The sequence below is a fragment of the Sus scrofa genome, chromosome X (genome assembly GCF_000003025.6).
Source record: "Sus scrofa isolate TJ Tabasco breed Duroc chromosome X, Sscrofa11.1, whole genome shotgun sequence".
Classification (NCBI taxonomy): Eukaryota; Metazoa; Chordata; class Mammalia; order Artiodactyla; family Suidae; genus Sus; species Sus scrofa.
The window spans coordinates 110,072,275-110,092,242 of record NC_010461.5 but is presented as its reverse complement, the minus strand read 5'-3'; the positions used below and the strand labels follow the sequence as shown (position 1 = coordinate 110,092,242).

General features: G+C 42.9%; 1 long non-coding RNA gene across 2 annotated transcripts in view; it reads left to right on the top strand.

The window, feature by feature from the left end:
- LOC110257831 overlaps positions 14,083 to 19,968 on the top strand; it is a 40,124-nt gene continuing 34,238 nt past the window's right edge. For both annotated transcript variants that reach the window (XR_002340842.1, XR_002340843.1), the window contains exon 1: positions 14,083 to 14,237. This is a non-coding gene — a long non-coding RNA (uncharacterized LOC110257831). The remainder of the gene's footprint in view (positions 14,238 to 19,968) is intronic.

Genomic DNA, 19,968 nt, shown 5'->3' with positions numbered 1-19,968 from the left:
GTCTTGTCCCTGGGCACATGTGTGAGGGTGAGAGTGAAGCTGTGGAGGTGAGGAGATAAAGGAACCACAAGGCCTGGTGTTTGGAGGGGTGTCCTCTTAGGCACTGGCGTCACCTGGGATGAAGGCAGCGTGTAAGGTTTGGAGCTGAGGCAAAGAGCAGGGAGAATGAGTGGGGGACCCCCCCCCATGGGGACTGGGCTACCTGCTAAGATTAATGACCAGAAGAGACATGCAAACCATGGCTTTCTTCACACCCAAGGTCACCATGGTGGCTTTTTTGTTTGTTTGTTTTAGAGCCACACCCTAAACCCACTGATCCTTAACCTGATAAGTGAGGCCAGGGATCAAACCTGAGTCCTTGTGGATACTAGTTGGCTTCATTACCAGTTGGCTTCATTACCGCTGAGCCACAAGGGGAACTCCCACCATGGTGGCTTTTTAATCAACAACTTTTTTTTGTTGTTGTCTTTTTGCCTTTTCTAGGGCCACTCCCACGGCATATGGAGGTTCCCAGGCTAGGGGTCGAATCGGAGCTGTAGCCACTGGCCTACACCAGAGCCACAGCAACGCGGGATCCGAGCCGCGCCTGCAACCTACACCACAGCTCACGGCAACGCCGGACCCTAAACCCACGGAGCAAGGGCAGGGACTGAACCCGCAACCTCATGGTTCGTAGTCGGATTCGTAAACCACTGAGCTACGACGGGAACTCCTCGACAACTTTTAAATAGTACTTTACCATTTAGAAAGTGTCTCAATTTAAATATTCTACTGCATGCATTTTTAGGCAGTCTCCTAAAATATGTTCTCACCAAAATAGCTTAGAAACAGATTATGCTGGCTTGCACAGAGTTACAAATGTGTTTTAAACATTTTTTTTTTTTTTTTTGCTTTTTTGGGCCGCACCCACAGCACATGGAGGTTCCCAGGCTAGGGGTCCAATCAGAGCTGCAGCTGCCAGCCTACAGCTCAGGCACAGCAACACCGGATCCGAGCCGCGTCTGCAACCTACACCACAGCTCATGGCAATGCCGGATCCTTAACCCACTGAGCAAGGCCAGGGATCGAACCCGCAACCTCATGGATACTAATGGAGTTCGTTTCTGCTGCGCCACAAGGGGAACTCCTTAACCAATTGTTAAAAGCTGTGTTAACAGTACTCCCCTGGTATCTGAGACATAAAGCCTATTGGTTGTTCGTTCACTCCTCTCTTCCCCTCCCCCAACAGACGGGCGGACGAATGAACACACACACTCTGACAGCAGGCACATCCTCCTTCAGCCTCTTAGGAGCCTTTGGCCCCCAGGAGCTGAAAGACCAGAATGAAGACTTCTGGCCTAATACTTTTTTCCTACCACATGAGGGCAGACTTCTTAACAAAAAAGGGGGAAACGGCTGTTTTCCTTGCAGTGTATAGAACTCAAGATAGTGCCGGGGCCGTGTCATACAGCGCGATGACGAGAGCTAAGGATGCGACACTGCTGTGGGCATTTGAAAGTTGCCCAGAGGCTAGACCCTAAGAGTTCCCGCCACAAGAACAAAGGCTTGTAACCACTTCGGGTGAGGGAGGGTCACGAAACTTATTGTGGCCATCATGTCACAATCGATGCAGGTATCAAATCACTGGGTGGCACACCTCACACTTGCACAGTGGCACATGTCAGTTTTATCTCAGTAAGACTGGGAAACAAGAAAACAGAAAGACAATAGCGAGGCGTTTTGTTAAGGCCAGGTTTGGTGCGGTTTCTAGGCCCTGACAAATCTGCCGACCTCCTCAAGCCTGCACCTCTTCCTGTGCACACCGCTTTCTTCCTGGCCTGTCTTCTTTCCTCCCGGCCTCTCCGACTCCCTTACTCCCACAAGTATTTACTGGACATTTCCTTTCGGTAGGGCGGCCAGATAAAAGGCAGGTGCCCCAGCTAGAGTTGAACTGCAGGTGAACAGTATATTTCGTCGCATAAGGCTGTCCTGTGCCTATACTTGGGGAGTCCTCATACGCCAAAATAGTAGTTGTGGGTGAAACACACAGTTAATTGGGTGGCCCGTATTTTCATTTGCTAAATCGGGCTGCCCTAACGCTGGGCCAAGAGCAGGGCTGGAAACCAGCAGGATGGGGCTGGGTCTAGTGGTCTGGGTTTCCAGGAGGAGGCGCGCCTCAGAGAGAGAGCAGCGCGAGGCGAGAGCCACAGGGCCAGCCGCCGCCCACCCCGCAGGGACCGTCCAGGAAGATGCCTTCAGCAGCCTCACCTTCAGGGCCGCTTCTTGCCTCTTTTAGTCTGCAACACCCAACTCCAGGGTCTTCTCCTCTGGGAAGCCTTTCCTGGTCTCACCAGGGACACCTGTCACCTCAGCATCCTGTAGCCACACCTCTCCTAACACTTATCACACTCCATGATTTACAGTTCTCTCTGATCCACCAGACTATAGGGAACTAGAAGTCAGAGGTGTTTTGGTTGTTGTTGTTGGCCTCTGTGTTTCCCAGTTGCTTAACACTGGGCTTGGCCCAGAAAAAGCACCCAACATGTGTATGATTTGAAAAATGAGTGATTTTAGCTCTAGTTCTTAAAAGACTCAACTGCTTTTCTTTGCTGTGGTTTGGCTGACGGACACACGAAAGGGCTCTGGTTAGGTGACCTCTCATGTCCCTTACAGATCTCGAAGGAGCCCCAGCTTCAGCCCGAGACCTGTAGAGCACACACAGTGACCCCAGCTCTATCGCCAGCAGCAGCAAACTGCTCTTTAGAGCTTTTAGCTTCTAGAGGCCAGGTTGGAGGGACACTGGTTACAAAGCGCTTCAAGTTTTGCATGTGACTTAAAATCAGCTGGAAACATGCTTCATTAAAATGGACTTTTTATAGTATCAATGGCTTTAAAATTACTGCAAGTTTAGATTATAAAAACAATCCTCAGAGTTCCGTCGTGGCTCAGCAAAAATGAATCTGACGAGCATCCAGGAGGACACAGGTTTGATCCCCAGCCTCGCTCAGTGGGTTAAGGATCCGGTGTTGCCGTGAGCTGTGCTGTAGGTCGCAGACCAGGCTCAGATCTGACGTTGCTGTGGCTGTGGTGTAGGCCGCCAGCTGTAGCGCTGATTGGACCCCTTCGGGAACCTCCATATGCTGAGGGTGCAGCCCTAAAAAGACAAAAATAAATAAATAACAATAATCCTCAGAAATGCAATCGAATACTTAGCACTAGAAAAGACCTCTAGCTCTATTTATACTGGGTTGAGTGGATAGGAGTTGCTGTGAATGGGAAAAAAACGACAAAACAAAACAAAAAACTCTTTACTTCGTGATTCCCTTCTAACCTCAGAACTCCCTGGCTTGAACTTTTATTTTTATAAACCTCTATGCTCTTTACCTCCATTCCATCCTGGAGCTCACTGCTTGAATCACCCTTTAGCCTTGCCCTTCAGTGTTAACTAAGTAATGGCTCAAAAGTTGGGGGTGCTGACACTGTCCCGGGCACTGTTCTAAGTGCTTTGTGTGTATTAACTCAGTTAACCTTTTTTTTTTTTTTTTTTTTTTTTTTGTCTTTTTGCTATTTCTTTGGGCCACTCCCGCGGCACATGGAGGTTCCCAGGCCAGGGGTCAAATCGGAGCTGTAGCCACCAGCCTACACCAGAGCCACAGCAACGCAGGATCCGAGCCGCGTCTGCAACCTACACCACAGGTCACGGCCACGCCAGATTGTTAACCCGCTGAGCAAGGGCAGGGATCGAACCCGCAACCTCATGGTTCCTAGTCAGATTTGGTAACCACTGTGCCACGACAGGAACTCCTTAACTCAGTTAAGCTTAAAAGGAGGTAACACATCAGCTCTGGAGCCAGACTGCAGGAGTTCACGAGTCAGCTGTACCATCTCCTACCTGTTGACCTTGGACAGGTTGGTTAACTTCTCTGTGCCTCAACTTCTCCGTCTGTAAAAGGGGGGATGAGAATGATGCTGCTGCTCAATTCCACCTTATGGAGTCATAAGAGGATTAAAATAAGTTAATGTCTTTTTGTTTTCTTTTGGGTTTCCTTTGCTGTGCAAAAGCTTTTCAGTTTGATGAGGTCCCATGGGTTTATTTTTGCTCTAATTTCTATTGCTTTGGGAGACTGACCTGAGAAAATATTCATGATGTTGATGTCAGAGAGTGTTTTGCCTATGTTTTCTTCTAGGAGTTTGATGGTGTCCTGTCGTATATTTAAGTCTTTCAGCCATTTGGAGTTTATTTTTGTGCATGGTGTGAGGGTGTGTTCTAGTTTCATTGCTTTGCATGCAGCTGTCCAGGTTTCCCAGCAATACTTGCTGAATAGACTTTCCTTTTCCCATTTGATGTTCTTGCCTCCCTTGTCAAAGATTAATTGACCATAGGTGTCAGGGTTAATTTCCAGATTCTCTATTCTGTTCCATTGGTCTGTCTGTCTGTGGGAGGGATCGGGAGCTTGGGCTTATCAGACACAACTTAGAATAGATTTACAAGGAGATCCCGCTGAATAGCATTGAGAACTATGTCTAGATACTCATGTTGCAACAGAAGAAATGGTGGGGGAAAAACTGTAATTGTAATGTATACATGTAAGGATAACCTGACCCCCTTGCTGTACAGTGGGAAAATAAAATTAAAAAAAAAAAAAAAATAAGTTAATGTATGTAAAACACTTAGAACAGTGGCTGACATCCAGTAAATATGATATACATGTATACACGTAGATTTGTAATAGACACATATAGATCATAAAATCTATGTGCATGTATACACTTGCAACTCTGTCAAGAAGATACTCATCTTACAGTTAAGGAAACAGAGATTCAAGAAGGAGGTTAGGGTGTTGACCGCCCAGTGCAGTCAAAAATCCAAATAACTTATAGTCAACTCCATGTATGCACAGTTCTGCCATATTTGCGGTTCTGCTGTATCTGTGGTTCCAGATCCATGGATTCAACCAGCCTTAGATTGTGCAATGCTACAGTATTTACTATTGAAAAAAATCCATGTGTAAGTGGACCCACACAGTTCGAACCCCTGTTGTTCAAGGGTCAACTGTAGTTCCTAACCACTGCACAGTGCTGCTTCTGTTTTTCTTTGGTTGGTTTCAAATAAACTTTTCACTTTTTTTTTTTTTTTGCTTTTTAGGGCCACACCTGCAGCATATGGAAGTTCCCAGGGTAGGGGGCGAATCGGAGCTACAGCTGCTGGCCTACACCACAGCCACAGCAATGCCAGATCCCCAACCCAATGATCAAGGCCAGGGATCGAATCCACATCCCCATGGATGCTAGTTGGATTCGCTTCTGCAGTGCCACAACAGGAACTCCCAAACTTTTCACTTTAAAACAATCGTAGACTTAGAGAAGAGTTGCATAGCTGGGTCACTGAGTTATCATATACTTCATACCCAGCTTCCCTTAATGTTAACATCTTAATCTACATTTGTCACAAGTAAGAAATCAATTTGGTACTGTGTTACTGTTATTAACTAAACTGCAGATTATTAACTCTTAGTAACTTTTGACTCTAGGCTTTATTTGGATAGCACCAGTTTGCCCACTAATATCTTTTTTTGGTTCCAAAATCCAATCCAAGATACCATGTCACATTTAAGCCATACTGCTTCTTAATACCCCTGGAGCAACTATTCTGGGTCAGACCTGATGCTGCGTGTTGGGGGCAGGGAGATGAGTAAGAAGCTCCCAGTCTGTCACAGGGAGGGCAGCAAGCTCTCAGCTATGGTAAAGGGTAGCTTGGAGGGTCGTAGAGGCATAGAGAGCATCTGATTCTGACAGCTAAGCTGAGGCCTGAAGGGTGAGTAGGACTTAGGCAAAGTTAGGGCGTGTATGTGACCAGGGTAGGTGTGGGGGTTGCACACAGTAGTAGAAGAGAACATTCGAGATGTCCAAAGATCTAGAGAGCAGAGGTTGAGTATGGCCAGCTTTAGAGATTGGCTACATCTTCCAAGAGTTCACCGCAAACTCTGAAACTCCCATCTTTAGCACAAGCTTCTACACTTGATCTGACCTCATCGAGGCCTTTCCGTTCTTTCTCTGGTTTGAGGCTCTCCCCCCCACACCCGCCCGCCCCATATCATCCCACTCTCTTGGCTATGCTGACGTCCAACTGAGCTTAGGTTCAGTTACACCAGAGCTGAACTCCGAAGTCCTCTGGCCAATCCCAGGCCATGGGAAAACCCTCTACCTCCTACTCTCAAGTAAAAGTCAGGCACTGGTTAATTTTGTTATAATTTCCTGTTTATCTTGGCCAAGCCTTGACTAGATGATATATAATGACCTGAGCTTTAGATTCATATAAATATGGGTTCGAATCCTAATGCCTCCACTTACTATCCTGGTGGCCTTGGACAAGGTTCTCACCATTTAAATTTTTTTTCCTCTTCTGTAAAATAGGAATATCAAGACTCTCTGCCTCTAAGAGTTGTCAGGGAGATTCAAAATAATATAGGCATCCAAAAATTGACTCGAAATGGATCAAAGACCTAAATGTAAGACCTAAAACAATAAAATTCTTAGAAGACATAGAACAAAATCTTGGATATGACATCAAAGGCACAGGTAACAAAAGAAAAAATAGAGATTGGACTTCAATGAAAATTTAAAATTTTAGTGCATCCAAAGACCCCATCCACAGAATGGGAGAAAATGTTTGAAAATCATACACCTGGTATCCAGAATATATAGAGAACTTCTAAGACTCAACAACAAAGAAAACAAGCAACCTGATTTGAAAATGAGCAAAGGATTCGATGAGACATTTCTCCAAGGAAAAATACAAATGGCTAATAGATACATAAAAAGATGCTCACGTTTTTTAATCATTAGGGAAATGCAAATCAGAATTACAGTGAGATGACCACCTCTCACCCATTAGGATGGCTACTACCAACCAAACCAACCATCCAGAAGATAACAAGTGTTGGAGAGGATGTGGAGAAATTGAGACCCTTGTGTGCTGCTGGTACGAAGATAAAATGGTACAGCTGCTGTGTTTTTTATTATTCCTCAAATAATAAAAAACATTAGAATTAACATGTGATCCAGCAATTCTGCTTTTGAGGAGTTCCCTGGTGACTCAGCAGGTTAAGGATCCAGCACTGTCACTGCTGTGGCTCTGGTCCCTGCTTTGGTACGAATTTGATCTCTGGCTCTGGGAACTTCCACATGTTGTGGGTGCAGTCAAAAAAAAAAAAAAAAGAAAAGAAAAACAACCAAAAAAAAAACAACCACTTTACTCTATAAAGAAGTGAAAGCAGTGTCTTAAAGAGATATTTGTACACTGGTGCTCATAGCAACATTATCCACAGTAGTTAAATCGTGGAAGCAAACCACGTGTCCATCAGTGGATGACTGGACAAGCAAAATGTGGTTGTAAAGGGAAGAAACTTAGTATTTTCTCTTGTGTCTCACCTTTATCCTCGAATTTCACAACACCAGATCGGCAGGATGGGGAGGGGGCGGTCCCCCGCCAAGCAACTCTCTGACACAGGCTAGGTTTCTTAGAATTTAACTCAATTCTGACACCATCTACCTGGAGATAGAGTCAGATCCCACAGGCTAGGTGCTTTGTCCCAGGAGACGCCCCTCCCCCGACTTCAGATGCCCTTTGCCGAGTAGTCGGTCCCCAGGTTCCTCGCAGCTTCTATCCAACATGGCTCCAAGTTGGAGGGTCCCATGACCCCCTCCTGGGGTTTGATTACTTTGCTAGAACAGCTCACAGTACTCAGGGAAACACTTAGGTTTACTAGTTTATGAAGGGATATGATGAAAGATAAAGCAGCCAGGTGAAGAGGTACGTAGGGTGAGATCTGGGAGGGTCCCAAGTACAGGAGCTTCTGTCCCTGTGGAATTCAGGTGCATCATCCTCTGTCCCTGTGGAATTCAGTCGCAGCACCCTCCCAGTAGGTGGACATGTTCACCAACCTGGAAGCTCTCTCTACCCCCTACTGCTGGGATTTTCATGCAGGCTTCCTCACGTAGGCATGCTCAATTATTAACGACATCTCCGGGCCCCCCACCCTCTCTAGAGAAGTGAGGTTGGGGCTGAAAATTCCGAGCTTCTAATCATGGTGTGGTCTTTCAGGTGAGCAGCCTTTATCCGGGAGCCCTCCCAGAGTTGCCTCATAAGAACCAATGACACTCCTACCACCCAGGAAATTCCAGGGGATTTAGGAGCCTGGTGTCAGGAACTGGGGTCACAGACCAAACATTAGAACAAAAGATGCTCCTTGTGCTCTTATCACTTAGGAAGTGACAAGGGTTTCAGGAGCTTTGGGCCAGGAACCAAGGGCAGAGACCAATATACATTTTCTCTTCTGTCATGGTGGTATAGGCATCCAGTAGAATATTATTTAATCTTTAAAGGGAAGGACATTCTGCAGTCTGCGACAACATGGATGATTCTTGAGGACACTCTGCAAAGTGAAATAAACCAGTTCCCCAAAGACAAATATTGTAGCCTGATTCCACGAATATGAGGTACTTAGAATAGTCAAAACCATAAGGACAGAAAGTATAATAATGGTTGCTGGGAGCTGAGGCCGTGGAGGGGGGAGACTGGGGTGTAATCAATACGTCTAGAGTTTCAGTTTCACAAGATGAAAAGCATTATGGCCACGCATGGCGGTGATGGTTACACAACGATGCGAATGTATTTTAATACCACTGACCTGTACACTTAAAAATGGTTAGGATGGCTGCTTTTCTGGTGTGTAGATTCTACCGTGATAAAGAAAATCACATAGGCAAAGTTCTTGGCATAGTGCCTGCCGCATGATAGGTGCCGAGTAGTTGGTGGCTTCCTTGACCTTCGACCTCGTTTTTCGCTTATCACTAGGGGAATCTCCGTATTGTTTGGAGGACCTGCTCCCAGCCTTGTCACTTTGCTGCCTTCCTGTCTCACTTTCTTCCCTTGCTGTCTAGGTTCTTGGTTCTCCTCCTACTTCCTTGACTGTCTCTGTGTTGCCCTTACCGGCTCGCCTTCCTTTTCTTATGGCCTGAATGAAGGGATGCCCTCAAGGTCCCGGGCTCAACATTCTTCTGGCTCTGGAGTACCTGTTTTAGCAATCCCATTTTGGGCTTATGTGAATGACTTCTAAATGTGTGGCCTTCTCGTTGTGGCTCATACCCAACTAGTATCCATGAGGATGCAGGTTTGATCCCTGGCCTCGCTCAGTGGGGTAAAGATCTGGCATTGCCATGAGCTGTGGTGTAGGTTGCAAAGGTGGCCTGGATCTGATGTTTCCATGGCTGCGGCATAGGCCAGCGGCTACAGCTGCCAGTGGGCCCCTAGCCTGGGAACTTCCAGGTGTGACCCTAAAAAGACAATAAAAAAAGATGATAAATGTGTATCTCTGGTTCCAACTTTTCGCTTGAGCTCCAGGCCTGACTTCCAGGCTTCCCAACTGGCCTTCTTCACCTGGAGGTCCCAGGGGCCCTGCGCATCTAGTATATGCTCATATCATCACTTCCAATTCTGCTTCTCACCCCCATTTCAAACCTGACCTTCAGACTGTTTTATGTCTGTTAATGGCATCACCATATTCTCAGACCCAATTTAAACTCTCAGTCTTTTAGAGTTCTAAGGAATTGCCACACAATTTTTGTATTTTGGCTCTCACTGTTGTCAGCCAGTTTCATCCTTCAGCATCTTGTCCTCCAGTAGAGGCAACCCCTTTTCCATAAGCAGGTTGTTTGAATACTATCTTATCCACAGGACTCCCTTTTCCTGATACCAGGATTGCTGAGAAGTATAATTCAGAAATTTGCTTGGCGAGCAAGGATTCCGAACAAAGGGAGTGCAATTGTCTTGAGGGGTATTTTATTCCAGCTACAATGAAGCTCTGTAGCAAATGGTGCCTGAATTCAACTTTTCTTTCCCGCACGTGGTGTAAGATATACGTTGCGAAACCATGCCCATAGAACATCTCTTTTCAGTGCTGAGTTCTGTGAAGAAACATGGAGTGTTGTTAACGCTGGCTGAGTGATAGTGGAGTTGACAGTCTCCTTCCGTCAGGAGTTGGTGTAATCAGCTGACAGCTCAAGAAAGCAATCCTAATCCTACCCGTAATCCGACCCCACTCTTAGGCCCTTACCCCCTAGGAAAACTCTTGTGTCTATGCTCCAAAAACATGTAACTGATTACTCATAGTAGCAAGCTGCCCCAAACTGAAAACCACCCAAATGTCCATCAGTAGTAGCGTGGCTGAATAAACTATGGCATATTTGTAAATGAAATGCCAGCCGCAAAAAGAATCATCTACCAGTACATGCAAAATCACAGATGAATCTCAAAAATAACGTTGAACAAACACATGCAGTATAATTCCGTTGATGCGGAGTTCAAAAGCAGGTAAAACTAGTAATATCTTATTGGTTGGAGATAAATGCGTACGTGATAAAAACTCTAAAGATAAGGAATAATTAATGAGCAGGGAGTTCAGGAGAGTGGCTAGCTCTTGGAGGTGAAGAGAGGAGGGAAGGCTTGGAAGGCTTGGAAGGCTTTGAAGGCATTCTTTTTTTTTTCTTTTTTGTCTTTTTAGGGCCGCACCGGTGGCATATGGTAATTCCCAGACTAGGGGTCCAATTGGAACTGTAGTCATCACCCTACACCACAGCTACAGAAACACCAGATCCAGGCCACATCTGTGACCTACACCACAGCTCATGGCAACAGCAGAGCCTTAGCCCACTGAGGCCAGAGATCAAACCTGAGTCCTCATGGATACGAGTCGGGTTTGTTACCACTGAGTCACGATGGGAACTCTGAATTCTTTCCTAAGCTGGGTGGTAGATCACAGATTTGCATTTTACTTTTATTTGTTAAACTGTGTATTTACCTTAAATACACTATCATATGTAGAATATACTTCAGCAGCTTTTCAAAGTCATTTTAAAAAAGATATTATTACTTCCAAGTGCTTCGATGAGAGGATGCCCCCTCTTTTTTTAGCTAGATAGCTCTTGTCCACCTTCAAATCTCCTTTCGGAAGCCTCCTCGGACTTCCCAGCTTGACTTACTTAATACAGAACGTTTCAAACATACACGGAAGAAGAGAGAATAATTTGACGCACCATCATGTCACTGTGTCCTAGCTTCGACAGTTACTAACATATGGTCCATCCTGTTTATTCTATACCCTGCCACACCCCCCTCTCCCTATTGGATCATTTGAAAGCAAATCTCTGCCATCCTCTCACTACATCTCTAAACCATTTGGTAGGAGTCTCTAAGAGATAAGGACTTAAAAAAAGGGCACAACTCCAATACCATTATCCACTTAAAAATTTTGACAATGGCTCCTTAATATCAAATACCAGATAGTGTTCAATTGCCCTGCAGCCTATATGTAGCTTTTGATTTGTTTGCATCAGAATCTAGACAGATTTCCCAGTTACATTTCATTGTTGTATTTTTAATATCTCTTTGAGTCTAAGGTTTCCCCTCCCTCTTTTTTTTCCTGGTCAGTTTCCTACATTCTGGATTTCTGGCTGATTTACCTATCCTCTGGTCATTTCCTAAACCTCTCTACCTTCCTTTTTTCTACCATTTCCCATTTCCATCTATAAATTTTGGGGGAGTAAGTGAGTAAGAATGCCAGGAAGGAACAGAATGAAGATGCAGGTAACCCCTGTGCAGATATACCCTAGGACTCCCTAGACTTGACGGGAAGCATGGTTTTATTTGCCTGTCTCCCTCCGACACATCTCTTGGGGGCTGACACTGTGTCTTCTTTGATTTTGGATCCTCTATATGTTACATAGGATTTTATACATAGTAGGTGTTAAATGTTTACTGAATGAATGAATGAGTGAGTGATGTTGCTCTCTTATACTGCTCATGTGCTACACCTTCTTTTCCAAATTTGTAGGACGATAAAGAATTTGTGAAACTTTGATTTCAACCCCCTGGGGTAAGGTATTATACAAAATCCTTTTGATAGTTACTTTTCTAGAAAAGTTTGACAAATTTCATTGTGAAGAGCACTTTATTTATTGTACTTTCCTTTGTTGCCTATTTCCTGAACCACTGTGGTCTTGATAAGCTTGTTTGAATTTTAAACACAAAAGTCCCTGCTCTGTAACTTGATGGGGGTGGGGGGGCTCCCAGCAGACGTGCCCTCAGGGGGAATTGTGGGTTAACGGTTTCTGAGTAATGCATTACTCACCACAGCTTCTTAGAAACTTCTGAGGCAAATTGTTACTTTCTGAGATATCATTGTTCTGTTCCTTGAATTTCATGGGTCATCCCCGCTGGTAGATTTTCCGACTTCAGTCTGTGAAAAACGTCACTGAGAAAGCTGGAAAAAACACTTCCTTCGATGTACTTACTCTAGTATTTCCTCCAGATTTACAGCTGAGGCATATGTACTCTGCAGGGTACCTGACTAAACACCCCTTCTGTTAGCTCTGTAGCAGGTACTTGGAGTTGCATTTATTGTCTCTTTGACTTTGTCACAAACACTCAAGGTACCAAGCCCACCACATGAGAACACTTCCCTATATGCTATCGGAGTTCACAACATCGGACTCCTTATCCATTTAATCCCCTGAATACCACTGATGTCCTTAGGATTATTTTAGAAATACTTCCTGTTTTCCTAATTCCAGGAAATGAATCTTGTTCATGGGACTTGCAATATTATTTTTGTAAAATTGTTATGAATTGGACTTAACCATTTAAAATGCAACCAAATGAATCTTCCTCTAGCTCTGAGTAGGTAGGATTTATGGAATGATGTTAGAAATGGTAGTTGATGAAGTCCCTCCCTCATCATTTTTTTAATGCAGCAGTTAGATAATAGTGAATTAAGATTTCCTGGCGAGCCAATTTTAAGCCATCAACTGACAGTGAAAGATGAACAAAGACTAGATGACATATTGAAATTATACCTAGTACATAAATTTATATCAAACACTTCTAATCTGGCAAACAATACAGTGAGTGACAGCAAATGCAATAAAACAGAAACCTAGATCAATTATCTTAGAAAGATTGCAGTCAGCAGATAAAAATGGGACTGTGGAGTCTTCTGAATTAACTAGCACTGAGAACATGAATCAGTCTTTCATCTTTTATTATTTCATCCTTTTCCTTTGAAGTAAACTTAAAAATAATCTTTTTGCCAACTCTTCAAAATGAAATATTCACTGTATCACTCTTACTCCTTATTAAAAACTGGTATTAGCGTGCCTTTATACTGAAGACATCAAAGAAACTATGGAGTATACTTGTATAAACATAAGGAAGCCTGAAGTACATTGTTTATTTTTCTGTGGAATAAATGCAAAATCATGATACTTCATTGTGCATTTACTGAATTCTACTTGGATTTTCTGAAAGAAGATTTCCCATCCCTTTTTGATCCAATCCTTGCAGAATGGAGGAAATATATGGTAATTTGTTTCTAACATTTTTAGATCGGCTCCACTTTTCTTCCATAATACCCACCAAGTAAAGTACTTTTAGGTTTTCCGCTGGGTTTGGATTTTAAGTTTTATTCCACTGCTAACTAGTGTCTATTTTTTTATATAGTAGTGCAAGTGTATTTGGTGGATGTTACCTATTCATTCCGCACTTTAAAATGTCTGCACGTATCCTGATATGGGTTGCGGACACCATTGACTGCCTCCTGCCACCACCTTTTCCATGATAACAGAACCCCAATGTGTACTGATGTGAGGTACCAGCCTTGGTACATTTTGTTCAAATTAAAACTTGTTTTATTTTTTAGTGCAGTTTTAGATTTGTAGTAACAAATCTAAAAAAACTGCTCCGAGCTTGACCCTGCCAAGCTCAGCTCCAACAAGGGTCCACCCACCAGGTGTCATTGGAGCCAATAGGAGACAGCTTTATTCTCTGATGGAAGAACGGAGAGGTGTGGGCTTGCACTCTAGAGCACGTGCCTGTGGGCAGTGCTTTATTGAGCCAGGGCCAGCAGGGAGGGGGAGGGAGTTCTCCCTGGTGGGGCGCAGTTGTGCTGCTCACAGCCCTCCAGATCCAGGGGCTCGGCGCAGCTCTTCTGCGCATGCCCGCTGCCGCCATCTTGGACGGCCGTGTCGTGCCGTCCTCGTCTCTGCACACGGCCCGCCCGCCGAGCTGAGGTGTCAGGCGCAGCCGTGTATGTTTCCTACCAGGGACGCTGCTTTGAAGTGCCGGGTGGGAGGCCTCTGCACTCGGCCCCCTAGGAGCAAGTGAAACTAGACTGAGCACAAAGGAGAAGAGAAGGAAAAAAAAGGTTAGACTCAATTACTCTATTTTTATTTCCCGGGAATTGTTAATGGGCTTTGCTATTGACAGATTCACGTAAAATTGAGGAGAAGGCACAGATTTTCTACATACCTCTTGCCCCCCCACATGCATAGCCTCTCCCGTGACCCACATCCCCCTCCAGAGTTGTACAGTTTGTTACAGTTGGTGAACCTAGCTGGTCACATCATTATCACCCAAAGCCCAGTTTACGACGTTACTATTCACTCTTGATCTTGGACCTTCTGTGCGTTTGGACAAATGCATAAAGATGCGTATCCATCATTATAGTATCATACAGAGTATTTTCACTGCCCCCCCCCAATTCTCTGTGTTCTGCCTTTTTATCCCCCGACCCTCAACTCCTGGCAACCACTGACTGATCTTTGTAATATCTTCATAGCGTTGCCCTTTCCCGAAGGTCATATAGTTGGCATCATACAGTATGTAACCTTTTCAGATTGGCTTCTTTCACTTAGACGTCTGCATTTGAGGTTCCTCCATGTCTTCTCATGGCCTGATAACGCATTTCTTTTTAGTGCCACATACCAGTCCATTGTCTGGGGGTACTGCAGTTTATTTATCCATTCACCTACTGGTTGCTCCCACGTTTTGGCAATTATGAGTAAAGCTGCTGTAAATATCACTTGCAGGCTTTTCTCTGGACGTAAGTTTGCAACTTCTTTGGGTAAATACCGATGAGATCGATCAATAGCTGGATCGTATGGCAGGAAAGAATATGGTTAGTTTTGTAAGAAACCACTAAAATGGCTATACCATTTTGCATTTCCGTCAGCAGTAAAAGAGTGTTCCTCTTGCTCCACATCCTTGGCACATTTGGTGGTGTTATGTGTTTTACATCTTGGCCATTCTAATGGGAGTGTAGTGGTATCTCATTTTTGTTTTGATTTGCATTTCCCTGAAGACATATGATGTGGAGCATCTTTTCATATGCTTACTTTTCTATATATCTTCTTCGGTTAAGGTATTTGTTAGGGTCTTTAGTCCATTTTTTAACCAGGTTCTTGTTTTCCTATTGAGTTTTAAGTGTTCTTTGTATGTTTAGGATAATAGTCCTTTATCAAATGTGTCTTTTGCAAATATCTTCTCTTAGTTTGCAGCCACGAGAATTTCATTATCCTTGTTAATGACAGGCTTAGGCATGGACATGTAATATAATTCTGGTGATGACACATGTGGAGAAGTCTAGGGATCTTTGGGAAGGTTTTTCTCAGTTGTAGAATGGAGTACCAAATAAGGGTATCCTCTCTTTTGGCCTTTGGAAATTATTGTTCATGGATATGATGACTGGAGGTATTGTAATCATTCTGCAGCTCTGAGGAGAGTAGCAGACAAGCAGAACCTCAGAGTAGAAAAATGGAAAGAATGGGAATCCTTGATAATATTATTGAACCAGTGAGTTACTGAAACTGCCTTATCTCTGTTCTCCTTCTCATATGATTTAATAAGCTGACAATTGTTGAAGCCACTTTGGGTTGAGTTTTTATTACTTGCAGGCAGGCATCTTAAGTGACAGCCTACATAAAACTGATGGTTCCTATATTGCATTAGGTGACATCACTCTCTTGGTTTTCTAAATTACACTAAAATTTCATAGATTCAGCCCCATTAGGGCTGAATGTCAACATGAAATAATTAAAACTGAATTATAGAGTATGCTTTTCTATTGTCATTGTTTTTATTTTATTGAGGAAAATGCATATCCATGAAAGCGACAGTCGATGTCATAGAAAATTAGGAAAAAACATTTTCTTTTTAAAACCAAAGAATTATTGGAGAAGGTGTGTTTATTAAATTTGTCATGGTAGGAGACCAGCAAATGACAGTCAAGATTCAGAAATATTTCAACAGGCTGTAATGCTGAGCGCAGATCAACAAGGTGAAATGTAATATAGAGAAATATATATGTTTTTGCATTTAGGTGAAGGAGACGAGGCCTAAGGCTGTTTAGGATGAGAGTTAATGGCTGTTTCTGTGAAAAGTATCTGGGGATTTTAGTTTGCTGTTAATTCCTTAAGCACTAGGATTTGGACAGGGCCAAAAAATTACTAAAGTCATGAATATATAAATATTTCCTTCATGCAACAAAAATTTATTAAACATGTATTCAACAAGTGCATATTAAGAGCTGCTTAAGAGAAAGGGCTTTGGACTTCTCCAGATCTCAGCTGGGCCAGTGTGATCTTAGGCAAGTTACTTTATTTCTTGGTGCCTCAGTTTTCTTATTTGTAAAATATGACTAATAATAATGTATGATGATTGAGAGAACTAAAATAAGATAATATATGCAAAGGACCTGGAAAAGTATTTAGAAGCAATAATAATTTTTAATGTTTAGCCTTGTTTTAAATCAGTTGTGGTAATTGACCCATAGTAATCTGCTTTGTTCAGTGTATACCTGAAGAACTTTATTTTCGTACCATATTTTGAAGATACTGAGGGACTAGAGAACAATGAGATAAGCATGAAAAGAAGATCTCTGGAAACAGTATCAGATAAGGAATAATTTCAGGAATTAAAAGTTTGACCTGAAAAGACTTCCTATATTTAAAATGGAGCCATGTGAATCAGATAATAAATATATTTTCTGTTGTTCCAAAGGAGACCCTGGGCACCATGAGGATAAGCAGAATTCAGCTTAATATACTGAAGACTTTTAGTTATAATTGCTGTGCTACAATTGCATGGCCTAATTGGAAAAGCAGTAACCTCTCTATCATTGCAAGTACTTGGGCAGAGGCCAGGAGCACATCTGTCAGGGACAATACAGGGAATTCAGTGAGTCCTACAATTCCTACAGTTGTATATTTGACTTGAGTCCTTTTAGCAATAAGGTTCTTATTGAATTTTCATCCATATATCCTTGGATGGTATTTTAACCTACAAGGAATATTAACACACCAAGAAGGAAACTATTTTGTCGGATCAAAAATTTCAGAACTGAAATGTCTTTCAGAAGCCAAGCAGATATATTTCTCAATTAATGGCCTATGAATTGGTAAGGGAATTTTTAAAAATTCTTAGTTTTAAATTTTATTAATATTTCTTTCATTATAGGAATAATGGAAAAGTTAAATAAAACAGTAGAAGAGAACGAAAGAAAAATCAATTCCACCACATTTTTTTTTGTCTTTTTTTGCCTTTTCTCGGGCCGCTCCCGCGGCATATGGAGGTTCCCAGGCCAGGGTCAAATTGGAGCTGGAGCCACCTGCCTACGCCAGAGCCACAGCAACGCGGGATCCAATCTGTGTCTGCAGCCTACACCACAGCTCACAGCAACGCCAGATCCTTAACCCACTGAGCAAGGCCAGGGATCGAATGCAAAACCTCATGGTTCCTAGTCGGATTCGTTTTTAACCACTGAGCCACAACGGGAACTCCCCACCACACTTTTTTATGGCCACACCCACAGCATATGGAAGTTCCCGGGGCCAGGAATTGAATCCGAGCCACAGCTGCAACCTACACCACAGGTGCAGCAACACCAGATCCTTAACCCACTGTGCCAGGCCAGGGATTGAATCCATGCCTCTGCAGTAACCTGAGCTGCTATAGCTGGATCCTTAACCCACTACACTGCAGCGGGAATTCCTCCACCACATTATTTTTATGCCTAGTTTTTCAAATATAACTTTCATTTATATATACACCTATAATATAAATATATTGAATATAACACATTTTTTTTGCTATTTTAATTCTATAAGTGTTGTATTAGTGTACTAGGGATGCGTGATAACAAAATACCACAAACTGAGTGGCTTAAACAACAGAAATTTAATTTCCCCTCTTCATAAGGACACTAGTCATATTGGATTAGGGGCCCACCATACTCCAGCATCATCTCATCCTAACCTGACTAATTATATCTGCAATAATCTTTTTTTTTTAAAATTTTTTAAATTTTTTTGTTTTTTTGTCTTTTCTAGGGCCACTCCCTCAGCATATGGAGGTTCCCAGGCTAGGGGTCAAATCGGAGCTGTAGCTGCCAGCCTACGCCAGAGCCACAGCAACGCGGGATCCAAGCCGTGTCTGCAACCTACACCACAGCTCACGGCAGCGCCAGATCGTCAACCCAATGAGCAAGGGCAGGGATCGAACCCGCAACCTCATGGTTCCTAGTCGGATTCGTTAACCACTGCGCCACGACGGGAACTCCTATATCTGCAATAATCTTATTTCCATATAAAAGGTTGCATTCTGAGGTACCAAGGGTGAGGATTTCAGCATATAAATTTTGGGAGCAAACAATTTAACTCATAACAAGGGTCAAAACAATTTACAGCGTCGTCTATAATGTATAAGAGTACTGTTCTTCTCGATGACATAAAATTTTATTTTTAGAAGAAATTCTGGAGTTCCTTTGTGGTGCAGCAGAAATGAATCCGACTAGGAACCATTAGGTTGTGGGTTTGATCCCTGGCCTCACTCAGTGGGTTAAGGATCTGGCGTTGCCGTGAGCTGTGAGCTGTGGTGTAGGTTGAAGACATGGCTCGGATCCCGCATTGCTGTGGCTGTGGTGTAGGCCTGCAGCTGCAGCTCCAATTTGACCCCTAGCCTGGGAATCTCCATATGCCACGGGTGTGGCCCTAAAAAGGCAAAAAAAAAAAAAAAGAAGAAGAAGAAGAAGAAGAAGAAATTCTATTGCTAATTAGGGGAAAAATTGCACCATAGTGGTGTTTTAATATATATATTCTTTTACTAGTGAGTGTGAATGGTTTTTTTTTTAATGTTTGGTTACTAGTTGAATTTCTTCTTTTGTGAAATGTTTGTTCCTCTCTACTGCCTCTATTTTTTAAATTATGAAAATAATATACTACAAAAGATTTGAAAAACAGAGAAAATAAAAACCACCCACAATGCCACTATTCTGACACAGCTATTATCATTTTTATTGCCTTCTGGGCTATTTTCATATGCATGTTTTACCCTTTTGTAATTGTAGTGTACACGTGATCTTATGTTCTGCTTTTTTTCACCTTACAATATATTATAATATGCAAATGGGTTAATCCTCAGTGTACCAGAATAGCTCATTCTTTAACAATTACGAATTACGAATTCAGAACTAGGCTTCTGGTATTAGACAAATAAAAGCTTTTTCAAGAATATACTACCTGGCCATTAATGGGGTACGAAATGAAAGGAGTCCTGGTTGCAAGAAAGTTAAAATTACTTTTCCAAGCCTAGCTTTGGGTGTCTGGCACACAGGTGTCCAGTATATGTTGAATGGATTAATAGTCTAGTTATTAGACATCACTTTTACTCATTTTTTTGTGAGATAACTCAGTTTTCAGAATTTTTTCATTCTAGGTTCATGCATGAAATACAGCATTAAAACTATCTAATGCATATCAGTCCTACATTTAAGAACCAGCATCATACTGGATAAAACAGAAGTTGAACTAGTATAAGATCCATGATTTAAATTTTTTTTTTCTTTTGCTTTTTAGGGCAACACCCATGGCATATGGAAGTTTCCAGGCTACAGGTCAAATCAGAGCTACAGCTGCCAGCCTACGCCACAGCCATAGCAACATGGGATCCGAACTGCATCTTCGACCTACACCACAGCTCAGAGCAAAACCAGATCCTTAACCCACCAAGCAAGACCAGAGATTGAACCCGCATCCCCATGGATCCTAGTCAGGTTTGTTAACTGCTGAGCCACAAAGGGAATTCCCTAAAAAATATTTTTA